Source organism: Lepisosteus platostomus, chromosome 26 (assembly GCF_059453375.1).
Source record: "Lepisosteus platostomus isolate fLepPlt1 chromosome 26, fLepPlt1.hap1, whole genome shotgun sequence".
In the NCBI taxonomy this organism is placed as follows: domain Eukaryota; kingdom Metazoa; phylum Chordata; class Actinopteri; order Semionotiformes; family Lepisosteidae; genus Lepisosteus; species Lepisosteus platostomus.
Genome location: NC_142636.1, coordinates 7,659,047 through 7,679,908, shown reverse-complemented (window position 1 = coordinate 7,679,908; position 20,862 = coordinate 7,659,047). Strand labels below are relative to the sequence as shown.

General features: G+C 48.6%; 2 long non-coding RNA genes across 2 annotated transcripts; one reads left to right on the top strand and one right to left on the bottom strand.

Moving 5' to 3' along the window:
- The first annotated feature begins 11,148 nt into the window (after positions 1–11,148).
- Positions 11,149–17,452, top strand: LOC148639911 (uncharacterized). Its single transcript, XR_015930714.1, has 3 exons — positions 11,149–12,235; positions 16,040–16,235; positions 16,809–17,452. It is a non-coding gene; the product is annotated as an uncharacterized LOC148639911 (long non-coding RNA).
- Positions 13,972–16,208, bottom strand: LOC148639912 (uncharacterized). The gene is made up of 2 exons (XR_015930716.1): positions 16,071–16,208; positions 13,972–15,626 (listed from the first exon to the last, which is right to left on the bottom strand). It is a non-coding gene; the product is annotated as an uncharacterized LOC148639912 (long non-coding RNA).
- Positions 17,453–20,862: the final 3,410 nt, after the last annotated feature.

Below are 20,862 nucleotides of genomic sequence, written 5' to 3'. Positions count from 1 at the left end.
GGTTAAGGTCAAGAAATGAGCGGGGGTAAACAATTATGCTTTCAGAAAAAGAAATTAGGTTACATTGTTCCATAACCTATGCTGCAACAGTGCTTTTCCCGTATGCCCGTCCTCTCCTTTAATAATTAATGCATTGCTAGCTGTTGTACACAAGCGCTTGCCCCACCGTTTGAACACAAAACAGCGCTTCTCCCTCGCTGAACCGTGACAAAATGGCTGATCGGGGAAGGACCATGAACTCGTGTTTCCAGCGCGAGGGGACCACGCTCGGGCCATCTGGTCCTGAAATCTGTCGCCGCGGCGCTTTCAGATGACGCACGGGTCCAACTCCGCGCTTGGCTCCCAACAGACGGCAACAAGCAAACCCAACAGAAATAAAACAACACACCCTGGGTATTTTTGTATCGGTCAGGTCCTTAAGCGATCAAGAAATCTTCCAAATCTCCCTGAAAAAAAAAAGAAGTGCTTTTTCCTTAGAGCTAAAATTGTGTGCCAGACAGTTGAGGGTCTGATCAATGGTGTACACAATATTAGAAGGTTAAAGATTCCAGCTTTTAAAAGGCCAGGTTTTGTTTACACACAGTTTTGAATAGAAGTCAGGGGTGAGCACGGTCTCGTTGCTGGTGGAGAAACAAGACTGACGAGTCATAGTTCAGAGTGGTTAGTTTAATTATTTAATTCCTTACACTTATATAGCGCTTTTCTGGACACTCCACTCAAAGCACTTTACAGGTCATGGGGATCCCCTCCAGCACCACCACCAGTGTGCAGCCCCACCTGGATGATGCAACAGCAGCCAAAGTACACAAGTGTACTCACCACACATCACAAATGGGGGATTATTAGGAGGCCATGATTGGTACAATCAAGGACACTGGAGTAGCACTACACTATTCTTTTTGAGAAACACCCTGGGATTTTAAATGACCTTGGTTTTATGTCTAATGCAAAGGTTTTACGCCTTTTTAGACCACACGGTTTTACGCCACACAGACCGCAGGGTGAGCGCCCCCTACTGGCCCCACTAACACCTCTTCCAGCAGCAGCCTCAGCTTTCCCAGGAGTCTCCCCTCCAGGTACTGGCCAGGCTCACACTTGCTGAGCTCCAGTGGGGCTGCCAGTGGTGAGTTTCTGTAGTCTTGTGTGTCTTCTTGGCCTTTCAGCTAAGACCAAGTGTAATATAGCGTCCCCATCACCGTACACAATGACCCTTTCCCCTAAACCTCTCCTCTTTTAAGCCTCCTCAGAGTTTCCTCTCTTGGGACAGCACATTGAGTGGAATACGATGGGAATGAAAACAAAAACATGAACAATATGGCCATTTAAAAATATTGAAGTGCTATAGATGCAGTTCAAAACCCCGCATTGACAACGTGTTCTGTTAAACTAGATGACTCGAACGGGGGTGACCAGCCACAATGCAGAAAGCTTTACACGGCTCCAGTGTCCCATGTCTTTGCAAGAGATTATGTCAGGGTGATCAGCGGGACCGACTGGATCTGTGGTTCTGCAGAACCGAGCTTCGCTACCACAGGCGTTACTCCCCTCAGAACGCAGATACAGACTTTCCCATTTCAAAACAAACTCCTTCACGTTCTCATACAGTATGTACCCGCGGTTACAACCTTGCTTAACATATTATTCTTCTGTATATGTGCGTGTGCGTGACTTTCTTTATATTTTCTGTTGCTGGCAAAACTAATCGCCCCTTGGGGATCATAGATTTAAAAAAAATACCTCTCTTCTGGACTTAGAAATGCTGCACGGAATTACGGAGAGTTTGTGTAAGAGAAGGAATTGGCGCACCATTTAACAAAGACTTGCGTTATAATCTCCATATACAACGTATAAGTCGTTTACGCCGCATGCCTGCCAAGGCGAAATGACTGAATTTGAAAGGATCAGTTTCCAGCCCTTCCTTGTATGAGAGCAGAAGCGCATTGTCCTGGATTTGTGTGAAACTCACCGGCAGCTCTGCATCACCGCCGTAGCTTGTGGAGTCAAGACGTCCTACTTTCTGTCCACTAGGGGGCAGCCAGCACCAGGTGACGGACGACCTGTGACTGGATTCCTGCGGTTCCAGCACCCAGCAGGAAGAGAGATGATGTGATCTCCTGTCACAGCCTGAGGAACAGTGAGTCTGTCTCCCAATAATGCTCCAGCCGCCTACAGTATATGTCAATATTATATAATATGTCTTTGTTGTAAATGTCTGTAACATGTCTGTAGATTTTATTTTACTTCTACTTTTTGTTTTGTTCTATGTTAATTTTATTATTTTTATTTGCTTTGGCAACACTGATTGTACCCATCGGTCATGCTAATAAAGCACCTTGAATTGAAATTGAATTGATAGGACCACGCTCGACCTGCCGCTAGAGGGAGCTCCACTCCCAGTCACAGTTAACTTCAGCTAAATAGATGTATTGGCTTAGCAACCAATTCGAGCTTCATCCACTGCTTCTGCTTGCACTCCTGCTTTAAAGAGAACTGGAAGACCTGTGCGCACACACCTGATCTCCAGGACCATGACAGAACCACTCTGGGCTACAGAGCCTTTAAACCCTCAAGCTCTTCCGAGAGAGGAAAGAGGCCCACGGCCACCTTCTCCGGATTAAAATTCCACATCTTCGAGCCTGAGGTAGTGGTGAGGCAGAGCAGTCACGAACAGGCCCTTTTTATCTGAAAGAGGGGACAGGACCACACTGATGCGGCTTCACAAATCTCCGCTGGGGAAGTTCGGGAGACTCACGACATTGTAAAACACGCGTGCCCAGCCCTGTGCATTTTCCTTGTTTTTGTTTCTGGCTGATAACATACAGAAGAGCAAGCCATTCCTCCCATCAGGCATTGCGGCGACCGAGTAGCAGAGCAGATCCGGTTGAGCCATTTTCTGAAGGAACACATTACTGACACAGCCCCTGGTATAAGATAGGGCCTGCTGTTTTCTTTCCTAAATTACTTCTTCGATCCTCAACTGCCAAGGATGGGCACCATTTATGACCATCGGAAATGTGGCAATTGGGATCAACTCTTCTCTCAATCCCCTTCGTCATTGACTAAAGAGATCTAGTGCCCGCTGAAAAGAGAAGGAAAGAAACATGACGTTTCAGCTGCGGAGCCCTTTTCGGGTGTGCCACAAACTTCTTCTGTTGACGCCCCAAGAAACCTCCTTAGCCGAAACGTTGTGTCTCTTTTCTTCCCTTTTCAGCAGGGAATAAACCTTTACTTGTTCCTTTGCAGGCTAGGCACACTGAGGTAGCCCGCTACTTGAACTACTAGAGAGCTATATCTTGTGTATGACAATCCTAGACGACTAAGTATCATTCGTGTTACTCTTTCTAATGGTGACCAGAAGGGATGACTGTTTTCTCAATGAGCCCACCAGTGTGCAGCCCCACCTGGATGATGCGACAGCAGCCATAGTGCGCCAGAACGCTCCCCACTCACCAGCTATCAGTGGGGAGGAGAGTAGAGTAATGAAACCAGTTCATAGAGGCCATGATCGGTAAGGGCCAATTGGTTTGCTGTAGAGACCCAGTTAAATATTGGACACCTCATTAAAGGACACAACCGTGCAAGCTTAATTAAAGAGGTTACATCATTTTTTTTTTAAGACATTAGCTCCATGTCTTTACATGAGATTATAATTGAGGCATGACTTCTAAATTCTGCTGGACTGTCATTCTACTGTTCCAGGCTCTGCCAGTCTTTAGGGATCCTGCTATTTTAGGGATCAGGAATTGAGGTTCTGAGCACTTCATTGCACTTGGCATGCAAAATAAACTGAACTGGTCTCAATGCATCCTATTCTGGTTAATGAAAGAATTGACCAAGATAATGACGACACAGTCAATGCAAAAGGTAGGTACATGGTGACCAGATGGGATTACTGTTTTCTCAATGGGCCCTTGCTCATCTGCTGCAAAGCTTGAGCACAACTCTGCTGGATTTAAATTCCTCACCGAGCCTGAGCCCCTGGGGCCGCCAGCGGGGAGCGGATGGTTCCTCGCACTCGGTGCTCGTCTGTTATTCACGGCCTTGTCTTCAGGCGGGCGCCCTGCCCCGGGCTCAGACAATGGGCCGCTCGCTGGCCCGTTAGAGCCATTCGCACTGTGGATGGAAGACAGGGGAGACGGATGTATTCACAGGCCACGCATCTGAATGCCCGCACAGAGGAACGGTAACAAAAAGCCGTGGAGGAAAAAGACAACACCTCTGAATAAGAATGGTAAAGAGGCGGCAGGGTGGCATCGCTGCTGTACAGCGCTGGGGCTGTGGGTTCCTTTCCTGGGGCGCTGTCTGTGTGGAGTTTATGTCCCCACTACCAGGGCCGGATTCTGGGGTTCGTAGGCCCTGGGCACTTTCACTCCGAGGGGTGAAGAGGGGTGAACGCCAACTGACGTGACGCCCTGTAAACTATTCCAGTGCTAAACCCCCTGATGGAGGGAGCGAGTCGAGCCACCATCACTTCCATACTGCTAGTGTCTAGAGCAGCGTCTGATTATTGATCTGGAGCACCTCGAGCCGATCGCCAGCGCGTTGTTTCAGTCACTAGAGTTTCCCTCCTTGGGAGGCCCTAGGCGCTGTGCCTAAGGTGCCTCATGGGAAATCCGGCACTGCCCACTACTGGTGTTTTGCATGGGGTTTCAGCTGGGTGCTCTGGTCTCCTCCAACGCTACAAACACATACTGGGAGCTTAATGGTCTCAAACTGGCCCTGGTGTGAGTGTGTGTGGGTGTGCCCTGTGATGGACTGGCATCTCGTCCAGCATGGTTTCTGCTTTGCGCCTGTTGCTTGCCGGGATAGGCTCCGGCTCCCCCCCACAGTGGTTAGAAAATGGATGATTCCCAAAGATGTAGCAAATTTATGTCAATAATTTAAACATCCCCTTACAGAGGCCTGAGACATGGGCACACCAACCCAGTCCGTTAGGCTTAGCTGTGCTTACCATGCATACATACTGGGGCAACTGCTTGCACCACTGCAAATACGACAGTAATTTTAACTAACACATGATACAGGGCCTTACAACTCTAAATCTCTTACCAAAGGCAAGTAAGTCCGTTCAATATTTGTTTAACTGTGAGAGGAATTGGTGTAAAGGTTCATTAGAAACGTATCAGAATATAGATCTTGTCTCTGTATGGTGTGTAATTTATTTTTTGCCTCATTTGAATGAATCTGGGAGTTGTCGGGTTTTGCATCCAGGTAACAGAAACAAACTACAAGTGCTCCTCATTAAAAGAGACTTGGGTGTTTATGTCGACACAATGTTTACATCGCCTAGACAATGTAGGGAAGCAATAAAAATAACAAAACAAAATGTTAGGAGATGAAGTCAAAAGTGCACAATTCAAATCACGAGATCCTTCACTCAATTAATACTACTAATAATGTATTATTGATACTTTTATTATCATATATAATAATGATAAATACTATATGATTAATCATTAACTATTAACCACCAAAATGCCCAGATGGGCCCACTGGCCTCTTCTCGTTGGTACCTTTTCTTATGTTCCTGTGTGTTCGATTGAGGGTGGCGCTCAAAATCACAACTATTTTGTGGCTAAAAATATATAATTGCTTTCTTATGTTGTAGCGTTCTTTCACACCGTGCCAAAGTCATAACTGGAAATCTCCTCGTTACATCAGCCCAAGAGAAAGAAAGAAAAACACGGAAACAGCGAGCATGAATCATGATTATTTCATGTGTCTGGAGGCCAAGTCTCGCGTCCTGGATGGGAAGGACTGAAACGCGCAACTTCACACGGGCGCTCAGGCAGGCTGACCGAGGCGTTACCAGAACCTGGAGATTTTGTTTTAAAAAGGCTGATTACAAAAAAAAACTGTGTAAAAAAAAAAAACCCGAGAAGGATCAAATTAATCTCTGCGCACCCAGCTGTGCTCAGGAGTGGATGAAGGTGTTCAACCGGGTTTTCCATGAACAAACGACAGAGGCGGCTCGTCGATCTGGGAAGCTCTGGGGGAGTACTGGAGGGGCACTAAGGGGATGCTGGTGAGGAGAGTGGACGTCCCGTCCTGCGCCCAACCCAGTGTCTTTCTGCGGAGGAGCCTCCGCTCTATCACGTGTTTCCTGCCCCCCCCCCCGGGCCCCCTTCCCCGGGAGAGACTCCCTCGCACGCAATGCCTCGTCGGAGTGGGGCCGAAGAACTAGTCGGGGCGAGAGCAACAACCCCCCCCACGCTCCCCCTCCCAGAATTCCCCACGGGACAGACAGACAGCCCCCTGACCACTGCTACAGCTACCCAGGGTACGAGCAGCCTGAAGCGCGAGTATGGAACTACCCTCAACGCGGCTCCAAACCCCCGTCCGCTCACATCCTGTTGCCGCTCGCCTGATCGCGAATCCAGGTGTTGTCCGCGCTGCGCGCCCCTGAGCCGACCCCGCGCTGAGCTGCGCAGACTTGCCCCCACCGCCGTCTAATAAAGTCACGGGGGCGTCTCTTTGCTGTTCCTCGTTCGTCTTCCCGCACTCAGACCTCAGCACCTCCAGTGGGTGACCTGTGACACACGCCGGGCTCTCTGCCCATCGGATCCTGGAGCTGTGGAGCGGGCGGTCGGTGTCCGTTTTCTCGGCAGGGCGTAGCGCCCGGCGCCGGCAGCTGACGGATCTGAGAGCCATCAAACGCCGTGAGTCCGGGACAAACCCGGAGGAGATCCCGATCTTAATATCCCCGCTGCGTTTGTGAAATGCCTCAGCCTCAAAATGTAAGCAGCGCAGTACTGTTACAGCACCCGGATCAAAACTCCAGCAGCAAAGCAGGGCTTTCCCTGTATTTCTGTAGCAGGAGCAAAGCAATACGGCTTCTCCACGGGCCAGCATTAACCCTGTCAAAAGGTTCATATTTTTTCTGGCCCTCTGGCAGCCCATGTCTCATGTGTCCTCCTGCTGGATGAACAGATACTGGGTGGAATGGTTTGTGGTGTGCACGGTCAGCTCACTGCTCCAAGGCCCTGGGTTTGATTTGCACGTCAGGCGTCTGTCTGTGTGGAGTTTGCGTGTTCCCTTACTTTTCCCCCCCTGGATTCTGTTCCCCCTCCAAAGAGGTACAGGTCCAGTGCTCCACATTACATCGATGGATTATTGTTATCTCCCCATCAGTGAGGATCTGTCCATTATGCCCTGCTCTTGGAGCTGGGGAGATAACGAGCAGAGTATCAGTACAATATCGTCACAGGGTGGAGTGGTGGCTCTGGGGCTAAAGATCTGGACCTGTGGCTGGAAAGTTGTCAGTTTGTATCCCGTGGCCAGCAGAGGAATCCTACTCCGTAGGGCCCACCTGCTCCAGGGGCGCCTTATAAATGGCTGACCCTGCGCTCTGACCCCCAGCTTCTCTCCCTGTCTGTGTGTCTCATGGAGAGCAAGCTGGGGTGTGCGAAAAGACGAATTCCTAATGCAAGAAATTGTATATGGCCAATAAAGTGATCTGATCTTATCTATCTAATATTTTGGTTTAACTGGTTTAGAGCACAAGAAATGTTACAAGCGAGTGGAGGCCTATATAGCCTGTCTGGGAATTAGTAGTCAATTTAACACAGGATCTCACCCAGGTGGGCAGATTGTTTCACCCTCCCACCACCCTTTGTGTAAAGAAGTGCCCCCCCCCCCCTTCTCTGTTTTAACTGCACTTCCACATGGTTGGCCCGCTGGTTTGCCTTCCACGGTTCCATAGGATGAGATCCACTAGGTTAACTTTGTTGGTGTGCTTCAGGCGTCTCGCTTGAACGCTCGAATCAGGTTCCAGTGTAGTCTTGCAGTTCAAGACTGAAGAGGTTCAGCCTGTCAGAACAGGATGTCCCTTCAGGCTCAGGAATGTAGCTAGTTGCTCGTCTCTGGATGGATTCCAGAGCAGCAGCATGTTCTCAATATTTGGGTGACCAAAATAGTACGCAATATTCTTAATGAGGTCATGCTAGTATGTTATACTGTTTCAACATAACATGCCTTATCATCAAGAAATGTCAGTTTTTTGCAATACTGTATAACTTATTGGTCCTTCACAGTGGCTGTGCCCTTAGTTTCAATCCCCTGCTCTATGTTCCAAACCTAAAACCTCATACTCACACTACCTCCAAAACCATCAACGCCAGTACACCCGAATACAGACTGAACGTTTGATACACAATAGATTCAGACTGGCATGAGATTAGTGGGGCAGCTCGGTCACACAGTGATTAGATTTGCTGCTTCTCAGTCCTGGGAAACTGGATTCATTTCCTGGGGGTGCTGTCTGTATGGAGCTTGTGTGTTCTCCCTGTGTTTGTGTGGGTTTCCTCCAGGTGCTCCAGTTTCCTCCCATAGTCCAGAGAAATGCTGGTGGGTTAACTGCCTACTGGGACAATTGCTCCTGGTGTGAGTGTGTGTCTCTGTGCGTGCCCTGTGACGGTCTGGTGTCCCATTCAGGATGTAGCCCTCCTCGGGCCTGGTGCTTGCTGGGATAGGCTCCAGCTTCCCTGCAGCCGTGAATTGGAAGAAGCTGTTGGGAAACAGTTGGATGGGGTTCGCTTCATACATATGGCGCAGAGTGCGTGCTTGATGAGATTAGTCTGGAGTACCTTCTGCTGACAAAAGAACTTTCCTTCCCCTGAGCACAGCTTTCCCATCACTGAGACAATAACTTGATCTGCTAACATTTGGGATTTTTTTTTTCTCAAGAAAGCCCAGACCAGTTAAATTGCTCCTTGACATCTGGGCAGATGTGCTCCTGAGTGTACTCATTCTCACACAACAGAGGAGACAGGGGCTGGCCAGCTGGTGAGGGATGCAGGCAGTACACATTTAGAAACTAAGTCTGAGCACACAGGGACTGGAAAGACTGAATGGACAAGCTTATTCAGTCATTATACATTTTTTTTTCCTGTGGTTACGAAAGGCAGGTCACAGAGGAAGTTGGTTTTCTGGACAAACACCAGCACTCACAGAGGAAAAGCTTTAGAGGATAGTGAAAGGGGGTGGGCGGATCAAAAAGTGATCAAAGATGAGGAGAAAGGAAACACTAGAGATCATTTCAGTTGTAAAGGATTATAATACATGTGGACCACACTCAGGTTAGATGCATCCTAGATCTGTGCTTTAAAACGCCTGTGGTCTGTGTGATTGTGTATTTAAAGCCAAGAGGAAGACGCGATTCTTTACACAAAGGGGTGTGGGAGTGTGGAACTAGCGTCCGACAGCGCAGTTCTTTGATAATTTATCAAAGCAGTTTCAGCACATAAAATGTAGTTTAAAAAGGAAAGCATTCCTGTTAAAATAAAATGTACTTGCATATTTAAAATACACCCAGCATGGAGATGAAAGCAGCTATAAGTGAAAAGGTCTTTTTGATTCATCTGTCCATTTTCAAACTGCTTTGTTCAATTCCTAGACACAGGAGAGCCACAACCTATCCCAGCAAGCAACGGGCGCAAAGCAGGATGCACCCTGGACAGGACACCAGTCCACTACAGAGCAGAGACAGACACACACACTCCGTGTTCCCAGAAGCCAATGAACCTACCAGCATGTCTTTGGACTGTGGGAGGAAACCCACACAAACACAAGGAGAACATGCAGACTCCACACAGACAGCAGCCCAGGGCCAGCATTGACCCCAGGGCCCCAGCACTGCAAGGTAGCAATGCTGACCTCTGTGCCACTCCTCTTTTTGAACCAAATTTGTCAAATAAAAAATGAATGCAGTATATTTAAAACATGAGGTCATGTTTTTTTTATCAATAGACAAATAATTGCAATACATATCTAGAAATACCATCAGTGTATGAAGCCCTGCTTTCTTTTAAGAAACAGCTGGATCAGAGCCTGATTACTTACCAAACAGGCTGCCTGGGCCGAAAGGCCTCCTGTTATTTGTAAAATGTCTTATGCTTTTTCCCACGAGTTATCTTTAAAACAACGAACAATGCAAACAAAGAGAACCAGCGTGGCCAGCTTTCTTTTGACAGGACCTACGTGCCTGTGAAATCACCACGCTTTTAAACTGGCCTGCTGTTAAACGGTCCCGCCTTCGGGCAGCTTGGTCTGAGTAGCAGCTATTCCACAGCTCTTCTCCCAAGCCAGCAGCTGACAGGCGTTTGTCTAGCACTTCCAAGTGTCATTCATGAGCCATTTCGAAGGATATCGTGGTCTGACTGCCTCTTTAAGGAAACTCTTTAAGTCCAGCCATCATTAGCATGACAGCTTCAGGGCAGGCTGAGAGCAGGAATGCGGGATTTGATGGGGGAACGTTCCCACATTACCAAAACAGAGAGTTTGAATTACAAAGCATAGCGCAGGCTGCTGAGACCTCTAAAATATCCATATGGTCTACTTGACCATATTTAGAATATGCCATGTAAGATATAAGATAAGATCACTTTATTGGCCATATACAATTTCCTGTATGAGGACTCTTTTTGCAGACCCCAGCTTGCTCTCTGTAAGACACACAGACAGGGAGAGTAGCCTGGGGTCAGAGCACAGGGTCAGCCATTCATACTGGAAAAGTTGGGGTTCAGGGCCTTGCTCAGGGGCCCAACGGAGTACGATTGCTCTGCTGGCCGCAGGATACGAACTGGCAACCTTCCAGCCACAGGCGCAGATCCTGAGCCACCACACCACCCCATGTATATGCTATGTGTATGGTGCCTTAATCTTTAGACAGTGAAGTTGAGTAGTTTTGGAACAAATGTGAAATATTCCATTTACAAGAAACGGGAGTCCCTGAAGGGATGATGCTTTTGTACAGAAGGTGTAAAATACAGGAAGGTAAAGACGTGTTACAAGGAGATTCCGGGTTCAAGTCTCGGCTGTGCCCCCCTGTCTCCAGTGTGTTTCGCCTTAAACAAATCAATGGAGCTCCTTCAGTTCTGCCCTTTCAGATAGGAGCTCTGGCAAGTGAGGCTCTGACTCAACAGCAGCGCCTGCTGATGCAACGTGCAGCCACTACAGTCTCTACCTCACCTCACTGGAAAGAGTGAGCTGCATAACTCTTATCCAATGTCATCAAGGGCACTGACAAGGCCAGCCCAGACAATGTCTTCAGACTGAACTGTGAACCACAAACCAGGAGGACGCAATTGAAAACTATGTGAAAATGCAATTAAAACTCCTTTACCCAAAGGGCGGTGGAGGTGTGGAACAAACAACCTCGTCATGTTGAAGGTGATACCCTGGCTTCTTTCAGGAAAGTGCTGGATGAGATCCTGGGATATATTAGATACTAAATATCAGATGGAAATGGCTTCCTCTTATTACTGTTCTTATTTCCTACTGCCTGGATAAAAATGCATGTTGTTTTTTTTACTAATTGAGACTTATACCGCATGCTTGCATAGAGTGGCTCCATTTACAGGTCTTAACATTAACATAAAAGCTGAAACCTCCACAGTCCCAGTATGATGAGTGTGGACCTGCCATCCTCATCACTGTCCTTGTAACAGCAGCTCACCAGCGTATCGGCTTCCTGCATTAGACTAATAAAACACATTTCCGCTCTCCATCTGCTGCAGATAAGCTGTACTAGCGCTCCTAGCGTGAAGAAAGTGTTTTTCTATTTTGCGAGGCATGTTTTATCTTGAAGGCCCTTCTGCTGTCGGCCATACCTCGGTGAATCGCACGTCGTTGGAAGGATCCTCCAGTTGCTTTCGAGTCGAAGTTTCCTGCTCCTCGAACGCGCTGGTCCGGTTGAGAGCACCTGCTGCCAGATTCCACGTCGTGAATCCACCTCAACGGGAGGCACGGCGGCGCTGTGGTGAGGATTGCAGCCTCGCAGCAAAAGGGAACCTGGCTTGAATGCCTGGGGTGCTGTCTGTGTGGAGTTTGCATGTTCCCCCTGCGTTCTGTATGCTCTGGTTTCCTCCCACAGTCCAGAAACACGCTGGTAGGTTAACAGGCCTCTGGAAACATTGGTGTGAGTGTGGTGTCCGTGTCTCTGTGCTCAGAATCGACCCCTCCAGTGTATACCCTGCCTCACGGCTGCCGGGATAGGATAGCTCTCCTACTGCCGTGTATTAGAATAAGCGGTTAGAAAACGGGCAGACGGCATCCGCGTCGGGTCTGTTGTCATATTTAATAACCACGATTAAACGCATAAAAAAGAAGACAAGCGACTTGATCTTTCCTGTTTCGCCCTTTGTTTTGGGAGGAGAGAAAGAAACGGGAATAATCAGATTGCCCAGACCGGCAGGAGGAGGACGGGGGATGGGAGAAGACGGGCACTGAGGCGACAGTGGGTATCTACGCGTCATTCAACACGATACATCTGTTCTTTTTCTTTTCCTGTTAACAACCGTTTTTTGTGCAATATATGCCAGGGACCCGTACAATACATCTATATTTATATTTATATTCATATGTGCAATACGATTTTTCTGCGTACTGTTCTGTTCTAGTTTGTTCTTTGTGTGTCCTGGACTGTGAGTAACTCTTTTAGTGCACCCTCACTGTACTGATTGGATTGTACGTATTGTAGTATTATTATTGTATCATTCGTTACACTGTGGCTGTGTTGTCTGTGTTTAGCTGCTGTTGCACTGCAATTTCCCTCACGCGGCCAATAAAGTATCTATCTATTAACGAGCGTAAACACAAAAATTCTGTCAACCACTCGTGTCCTTGTGTGTGTCCTGGACGTCACCGCGCCGCCCGCGCGCGGGAGCAGGGGCTGTGTTTATAGTAGCTCCGCTCCCTCCTCCTGTCAAGGAAACTGTGGGAATGCGATGCCTTGCAGGTGTCCGTTTTCGGGCTTCGGTCCAAGTCTCGCCCTCCTCCCCCACAGTGCCTCTGGCTGTTCTGTAACACACACAGCAAAGCCTAACAATCACACGGCCGTCCGCTGTTTCCAATTAGGAAGCGCTCAGGGTTGCTAACTACCCAATGGGTTATTGCGGAGAAAAGCGATTTCACGACCCCCCTCCCTGTGCCTTTCCCTCTTTAAAAAACACGATTTCACTTTTTTACCGACAATCTACAATGTTTTAACCAAAGTCTACCACAGCACAGTTTCATAAGGCTGGTACGCTGAGCAGGGCTGTGGACAGAACCATTTTGTAATCTGATCGGTGCACGACAATGAATTAAGGCACCACACACATCGTGTTAAATTGCTGCTAAATTGATGGCTTCACCTAATTGCTGGCAGTGACGACTAGGGCATGTGGCCATAAGAAAGGGTTAATGTTAAGGCAATCCAGTGGACTCGTTTAGCAGTGAAAATCAACAGTGAAATACACACCAGAGGACACTAGTGAAAAGTGCAGGGAAGTGCAGTTACAAACTGAGAATTGTCCGTGTAAGGGAGGGGGTGCTTCATTACACAAAGAGTGGCGGGAGACTGGAACGAGTTTCTCAGTCATGTTGGCAAAGGTGAAACCTTGCTTTGCCTCAGGACCCAGCTGGATGCCGTCCGTGGATCCATGATAACTACCACAACCCCAACAGGTTCGATGGGCTGAATGGGCTGGTTTTCTTGGATTTTTTGCTCTCTTTCTTTTCTTTTATTTAATTTAACACTTACCTTTTCTTCAATTCCAGTGGTTGTCTTTCGCTGTTCTCCTTTTCAAAACCACGTCAGTAATCTGGGTCCGGAAACACCAAGGGCACATCTGCATTAGCGTAAAAACGCACAACACGTGATGACAAAGACGTGTCTGGTCAATGCAAAAGGAAATTGCTGGCAATTTATCTTTATTGCTGACTAAGCAGGTGGAACTGTGTCAAGGCTTATAAGTGACTCACAGCTCTTGGGTCCTGGGTTCCAGTTCAGACTAGGATACCTTCTTTGTGGAGTCTGCATGTTCACCTCAAGTTTCTCCGGATCCTGATGGCACTGAATACTGCCCATGGGTGTGGCCAGGGTGCTATCCCAGCCTGAGCATTGTGTCTTGATGGCTCTGCACTGCTATGCCCATTAGCAGGATGAAGCCTCTTTCTCATTAAACATTAATACTGACTCATCAAGTGTGGTTCTCATGACTTTCCCACCACATGGGTAACTTTATTAAATCCATCCATGAACAGGAAGCAGCTCTTTTCTGGTCAGGGCAGTGGATACCCAGAGTCCTTGCCAGTAGCATAGGGCACCAAGCTGGGACAGGACACACAGACCTGCACAGGGACAAGCTACAGGGCACCAGGCTGGGACAGGACACACACACCTGCACAGGAACAAGTCACAGGACACCCGGCTGGGACATCAGTTCCTCATAGGGCACACCTGCAAAAGAACAAGCTAGAGACAGCAATTCAGCTTGCTTGCATGTTTCTCTAGAGCACCTGTGGACAGGGATGGGGTGGGCAGCATGCAGACTCCACACATAAGGATCCCCTGGGCTGAAATGGAACCCGGGACTCCAAAGCTCTCAGGCAACACTTACGGACACGCCCCTTTACCGCCCACATTATTTTAGATTAACAAAGAAGAAATCCAAGAGTTAAGCAACAACTGAATCCCCCTAATGCATGACTAATGCTCTGTCTCAGTTAGGTGATTAATAGCAGTCGCTGCACTCTCTGGAGACTCGTGTTAAGCCTCTACAAAGACAGCCTGACAATATCTCGATGATAAAAAGCCATCACTGGTGGCTGCAATTGAAACCAGAGGAGAACGAAAGCACGTTTAGTGAGGCTAATATATTACATTTATTGAGGCTATATTACACACACCTTACAGGAGGAATTTACATAAAAGTTCAATTACACCAGGTTTTTAGCTCACAAATTACAGCAGCAAGGTGCATGATTCGGCAGTTAGGTAAGAATGTGTTTTGTGTTGGTGAAAAGTGGCCCCAGCTCTGCAGGGGATGGAGAGGGCCCTGGATTACAGGCTCGACAGATCCGATTTCAATGATGTCTGATGCCTTTTTACTGCTCCGGGCTCAGGCTCGGGCTGGGGATGAAGGCAAAGGAACACCCCAGTGGGGCTGGGGAAGTCTTCGCCACCTTATTAAACCTGAAGTATTTTAGGGTTGATGATTCATTGTTGGTTTTGTTCTACCAGTCCTTCCTTGAAGCTGCTCTCACTTTTACCCTGCCCTGCTGGTTTGGGCACCTGAATCTGAGGTACAGATCAGAACAAACTGGGCAGCCTGGTGAAAATCTGTCAGACACTGGTGCTGATCTCCCAGCCCTCTCCTCTGTCTATCAAACACGTTTTTTGCGAAAAGCAAAATCCATCTTTGATGATCCTTCACCCCCCTTGTTTGCTCCCATCAGAACGCAGATACCGACTCCCCAACTCCAAAACCAACAGATTCCAGTTCTCATTCATACCTGGAGCCATATCCTCACTGAACTCTTGACCTTCTATGTAAATATGTATATGTATGTATATTGTTGTTCAGGTGGGTAGCTGTGTCAGCATGCGTAGTCTGCAAAGGAACAAGTAATAGGTTTATTCCAGGCTGAAAAGAGAAGAGAGAAAACACAACGTTTCGGCTGTGGAGCCTTCTTCTTGGGCGGAGAGGTGGCTCTGTGGCTAAAAGGTTGTGGCTGGAAGGTTGCCGGTTCAAATCCCGCGGCCAGCAGAGGTATCCTACTCCGTTGGGCCCCTGAGCAAAGCCCTGAACCCCAATTTCTCCAGGGGCCCCTGTCTGTGTGTCTCATGGAGAGCAAGCTGGGGTCTGTGAAAAGACAAATTCCTAATGCAAGAAATTGTATAGGGACCATAAAGAGATCTTGATCTTGAGGTGTGAGAAAGACAGGGCAGACAGCAAAGATTAAATAGCACAGGAGAACAAAAGCTGGGAGAGGGGAGAGGCAGAGAGACCACTCAGGAAGTGCGAAGTGCAGAAGGGTGAAGAAAAATGTGAAGTCGAAACCTGCATGACAATAGAGAAGATTACATGAAAATAAGTCAGTCATTGAGAGAAGGGGGGAGGTGTGAACCCAGTTTCAGGATGAGATTCGTATTTATATTGTTGTTCCTCTCATTTTTTTCTGTTTTTATCTTTCTTTGTCTGTCTGTACACCAACACAGCTGCTATTAAAAAAACTTGCCCCCCCCGGGGATAATAATGACTCTCTCTCTCACCAGTCTGGTGCTGGAGGAGCGTGGGGATACTCACACACAAGTGCTTCCCGCCAGTCCAGGAGGGGGTGTGTGTGAGCTCATCGCCGGTCTCCGCAGGGGGGGTGGACAGGCCGTGAGATAATCGCCAGGCCGAACGAGTTCACGCACTCATCGCCGTCGGCGACGGGTCCACACATCGCCGACCAGTGAGCTGGGGGAGGTGAGTGGAGTAGTTCACTGCCGTATGTACAAGTACATTGGAATTCTGGATGGGAACACAGGAAAGAGAAAGGGTGGGCATGAGTTTTCCCGAATGCAGTGCACACTGTCGGATGTCCACAGAGCTGGGCTCTTTCACCGAGCCTCTCTAGATGATATATTTTTTTGTTACAAAATATACTTTATTCCGTGACAACATCTCAAAAAGGAAAACATTCTCACACAAAATGAAATGGGGCGGAGCAGTGGCTCTGTGGCTCAGGATCCGCGCCTGTGGCTGGAAGGTTGCCGGTTCAAATCCTGTAGCCGGCAGAGGAATCCTACTCCGTTGGGCCCCTGAGCAAGGAGGCCCTTCACCCCAACTGCTCCAGGGCCGCCGTACAACGGCAGACCCTGCGCTCTGACCCCCAGCTTCTCTCCCTGTCTGTGTGTCTCATGGAGAGCAGGCTGGGGTCTGTGAAAAGACAAATTCCTAATGCAAGAAATTGTATAGGGCTAATAAAGAAACATTATCATTAAAACATCGCATGCAATTAAAAGAGTCTCACAGGGACTAACAGCTATTGTCCGTTAGTCCCTGTACAGGGCCCACAGTCCTCTCCGGTGCCCCCTCGCCGTAGGGAAACCCCATTTGGGGACGTCGCGCTTCATGACGTCCACCAGGCTCCTCTCCTCCAGCTCCCTCGCTCCCCACTCTGCGCTGTGCCGGATGAGAGTCTTCCTCGCGTCCCACAGGCCTTGTTTGGTCAGGGACAGCATCAGCCACAGCAGGAACTGCGTCCCCTTGTCCAATCCGGTTGGTGCCGGCCTTAGCAGAATGTACTGGAAACTGAGCACTGCACCCGCTCCCTCTCTAGGTGATATAACCCGGAAGAGAAATTCTCCCGCACTGTGAGACTGGCCCTTTGGGGTAGCGGAACTCACCGCCGTTGCTGAGTGACCCACGACCGAGAGTGGTTCTGATCCGGCCTCCTGAAATGAGCGAATCCGAGGGCCGGAAGAGAGAACAGCCCGTCAGTATTTCAGACCTGCTCTGCTACAGAGCCACCCCATTCGTCTTTGTGCAAGACGGGGTGCCTCCTTCCCAAGATCATTTGTCTCCAAAGGGGGCACCCTTCAGATGCAACCACGAATCCTCCCACCACGCCTACGGATTTTTCTGGGCCCCAGAGAGCCCCCTCCTGAACAGCTGTTATCAAGCAAAGCTGAAAACCGCAAGTCAATCAGACACGCACCTGCCCAGAGGCCGACGTGCCCTGGGTGAGAAACAGGACCTGTAGGAAATACAAGCCTGCTCCAACAGGCAAGGTCTGGATGCGAGCAGGGTGGTGACATCTCCTGGTTTATTGCGCAGAACGATCGGGAGTTTCCACGGTTCATCTTTCTCCATCTGCTTTAAAGAACGAGCCCAGGACAAGATTGAATGAAACGCTTACCGTAAGAATGAACCTTTCCCGGCACTTAAATGAAGCTGGGCGGAGCGGTGGCTCTGTGGCTAAGGATCTGCGCCTGTGGCTGGAAGGTTGCTGGTTCAAATCCTGCAGCTGGCAGAGAAATCCTACTCTGTTGGGCCCCTGAGCAAGGCCCTTCACCCCAACTGCTCCAGGGGCACTGTACAATGGCTGACCCTGTGCCCTGACCCCTAGCTTCTCTCCCTGTCTGTGTGCCTCATTGAGAGCAAGCTGGGGTATGCGAAAAGACAAATTCCTAATGCAAGAAATTGTATAGGGCTAATAAAGTGATGTTAAAAGCTGTTTTGCTCCCACTGCTGAAACAGACTGCCTTTGTCTTTTCTCAGGGGGCTGATCTGATTGACTGATTTTTTGGCTGTGACGTGTGGCGGAGAAGCAGAGATTCCCGTCTCTTTGTTCCCGAAGAGCCTGTCCCCTGCAAGCCCGCGCGAGCCCAGAGCGACGAGATGCTGGCCCCTCCCCACTGAGAACACCGCGCCGAAGAGAAACTGTTGCAACTCGGCGGCTGAGAGCTTGATCCCTCGCGTGTTGTGTTTTGGGGTTTTTTTAACGAATGAGTTGGTTTGCTCCCCAGGGACCCTGACCCACGCTGGGTCAGGTCACGGAGCTTGTGGGATAATTCTTAACATCTGGATTTATGGCAGTGCTTCTATAATCCACCCCCACCCCTACCCCCGCCCGGCTGTATAGCTGCGTTCATTAAGGAGGAGGAGGAGGGTTTGCAAAGACAGACAAACTTCTTCCTCCCAGGCAGGCTTTCGCAAGAGTGCGGCTGAGATGGCAGATGAGGAAGGAGAAGCAGCAGCAGCCCCAGCGGGCTTCGCGGTTGGAATATAGGGAAAGAACTTCTGCTTCTGCTGGAGACTTGACATCTCTTCATAGACGGCTCGCACAGGGGCTGGGTTGAGCTCCTCAGTGTGCTGCAGCTGTAGTGTTGCATTTGAATAAATAATAATTCCTCACACTTCTATAGCGCTTCTCTGGACCCTCCCCGCTGTTCAGGTCATGGGGATCCCTTCCACCACCACCAGTGTGCAGCCCCACCTGGATGATGCGCCAGTCCGCTCCCCACACACCAGCTCTCAGTGGGGAGGAGAGCAGAGTGATGAAGCCAGTTCAGAGATGGGGGTTAATAGGAGGCCATGATGGGTAAAGACTAGGGAGAAATTTGGCCAGGGCGCCGGGGTTACACCCCTACTCTTTTTGAGAAACGCCCTGGGATTTTTAATGACCACAGAGGATCAGGACCTCAGTTTTACATCTCATCTGAAGGCGGCAGCTTTTTACAGTATAGTGTCCCCATCACTATATTGGGCCTAAGGACCCACACAGACCGCTGGGTGAGCGCCCCCTACTGGCCCCCCTAACACCTGTTCCAGCAGCAGCCTCAGCTTCCCCAGGAGTCTCCCATCCAGGTACTGGCCAGGCTCACACCTGCTGAGCTTCAGTGGGGCTGCCAGCTGTGAGTTTCAGGAGGATATAGCTGCTGTCTCTGGCTCACAGTGGAGACTAAAGTGACAACTGTGGGGACTCTGCATGTTCTCAATTGCAGAGTTTAAAGGCGGTGGCGTCAGTGATTTAAACTAAGGGGGGCATTTTAGAATGTGGCACAAACCCAGAGAGGAATTGAGCTCTCCATATTTTAGGAACAAGACATCGGCATATAACAACTTAGAATTTTAGAACATCCAGAAGAATTTCAGTCATACAGGACTTACAGAAGAATAGCAATTGCAGTCTTGGCATCAGACTGCCTTTAAAGTAAACTTTCAGTTGAACGGAGCTCCAAAACTCTGATGGGCAGCAATTTAGAGCAATAACAGTACCAATCATCCACTTCAAAAACTAGCTGCTTCACTGCCAAGACAAAACAAAAAAGATATGCAAGAAAAAAAAAGAACATTTGGCTTTTTGCCTCGTTAAATGTCTTTTTAAAGAATTACGCAAAGCCCTCGGATAGATCCCTACTCCCAGTAATGTAATTCATCTGCTGAGTGCACAGATTTTTTTTAGTCTCACTTCTGCATTTTAAACTTCAGTCTCGAAGTCGCATGTTAAGATTGACATTTGAGGCACCCTTCAAAGGAAATGCGTGCATGGATTAGAAATGGGACTCAGGACCCACAGCTAGTAGATTCGGCATTTATCAGTCTAGTGTGGATGGATCCAAGAGGGACATCGTGGATATAGCTATCGTTTAGGAGGATTTTGCTGGTCTACAGCCATCTGCATGGAGTACTGACACACAGAAGACATGATGGATGGATGGATTAATACCCTCATTCATTTATTTCCTTTTTTTGAATTGTATAATATTAGCATGCCCAAAGGTGCTGGACAGCCAGTTGACCTTGGACCCCTAGAGGTTTTTTTTTCTCCTAAGGAATTTTTGGGTCCTCTCCTCCGGTGTCTTCTGGTCTTTTCCGTTCTGGATTCACAACACGTAGGGTCACTTGCATTGTTGAGCGCTTTGGGGCAACCGTGTCGTGAAAGGCGCTATATAAAAATACACTGAATTGAATAGTGTGGGGTTCAAGACTGAGTTCAGATTCGAGTGTTGAACAGAGATCCTTCCAGGATGCGATGAAGGTATTCAGAATCCGTCGGCCAAAAGCATCGTCAAAGTCAACCCAGTGGAATTCTGTGCAACACAAATGAGTTCATTTTATTTTGCTAAGGAACAAGCTGTCTTTTCATTTTCACAAGTGATCAATTCCCTTCCTTAGAAAAGGGAACCACAGTTGCAGACTGCGTCTCCTTATGAAAATGCTTTCCAGTACATTTGCAGGGGCTTTCCACGCAGGTCACCCAACATGCTTGTCAAACATGGACTTCGGTTTGCGGCGTTTTTCAGCTAGATTTCTTCAGCACACTTCAGCTGTGATGGTGCCATTCTTTACTACAGCAAAGCATGCTTCTCTAAAGAGTTCCTCTTAAATAAGCCCCACTTCTTGCGTGCATGAACAAGAAATCCTTTTTCCTCCTACTACAAAATCTGGTTTGATCTCCTTCACTTCTGTTCATGGACTCAGACTTTTCATATCCTGGCGCACCTGTGAGTCAGTCTGCAGTTTCCTCCTGCCACTTTAGAATCAGGAAAAAGACAGACAGGTGTCAACTTCACAACGGGCTTAATCCTGCATTGTGTAGGCTGGA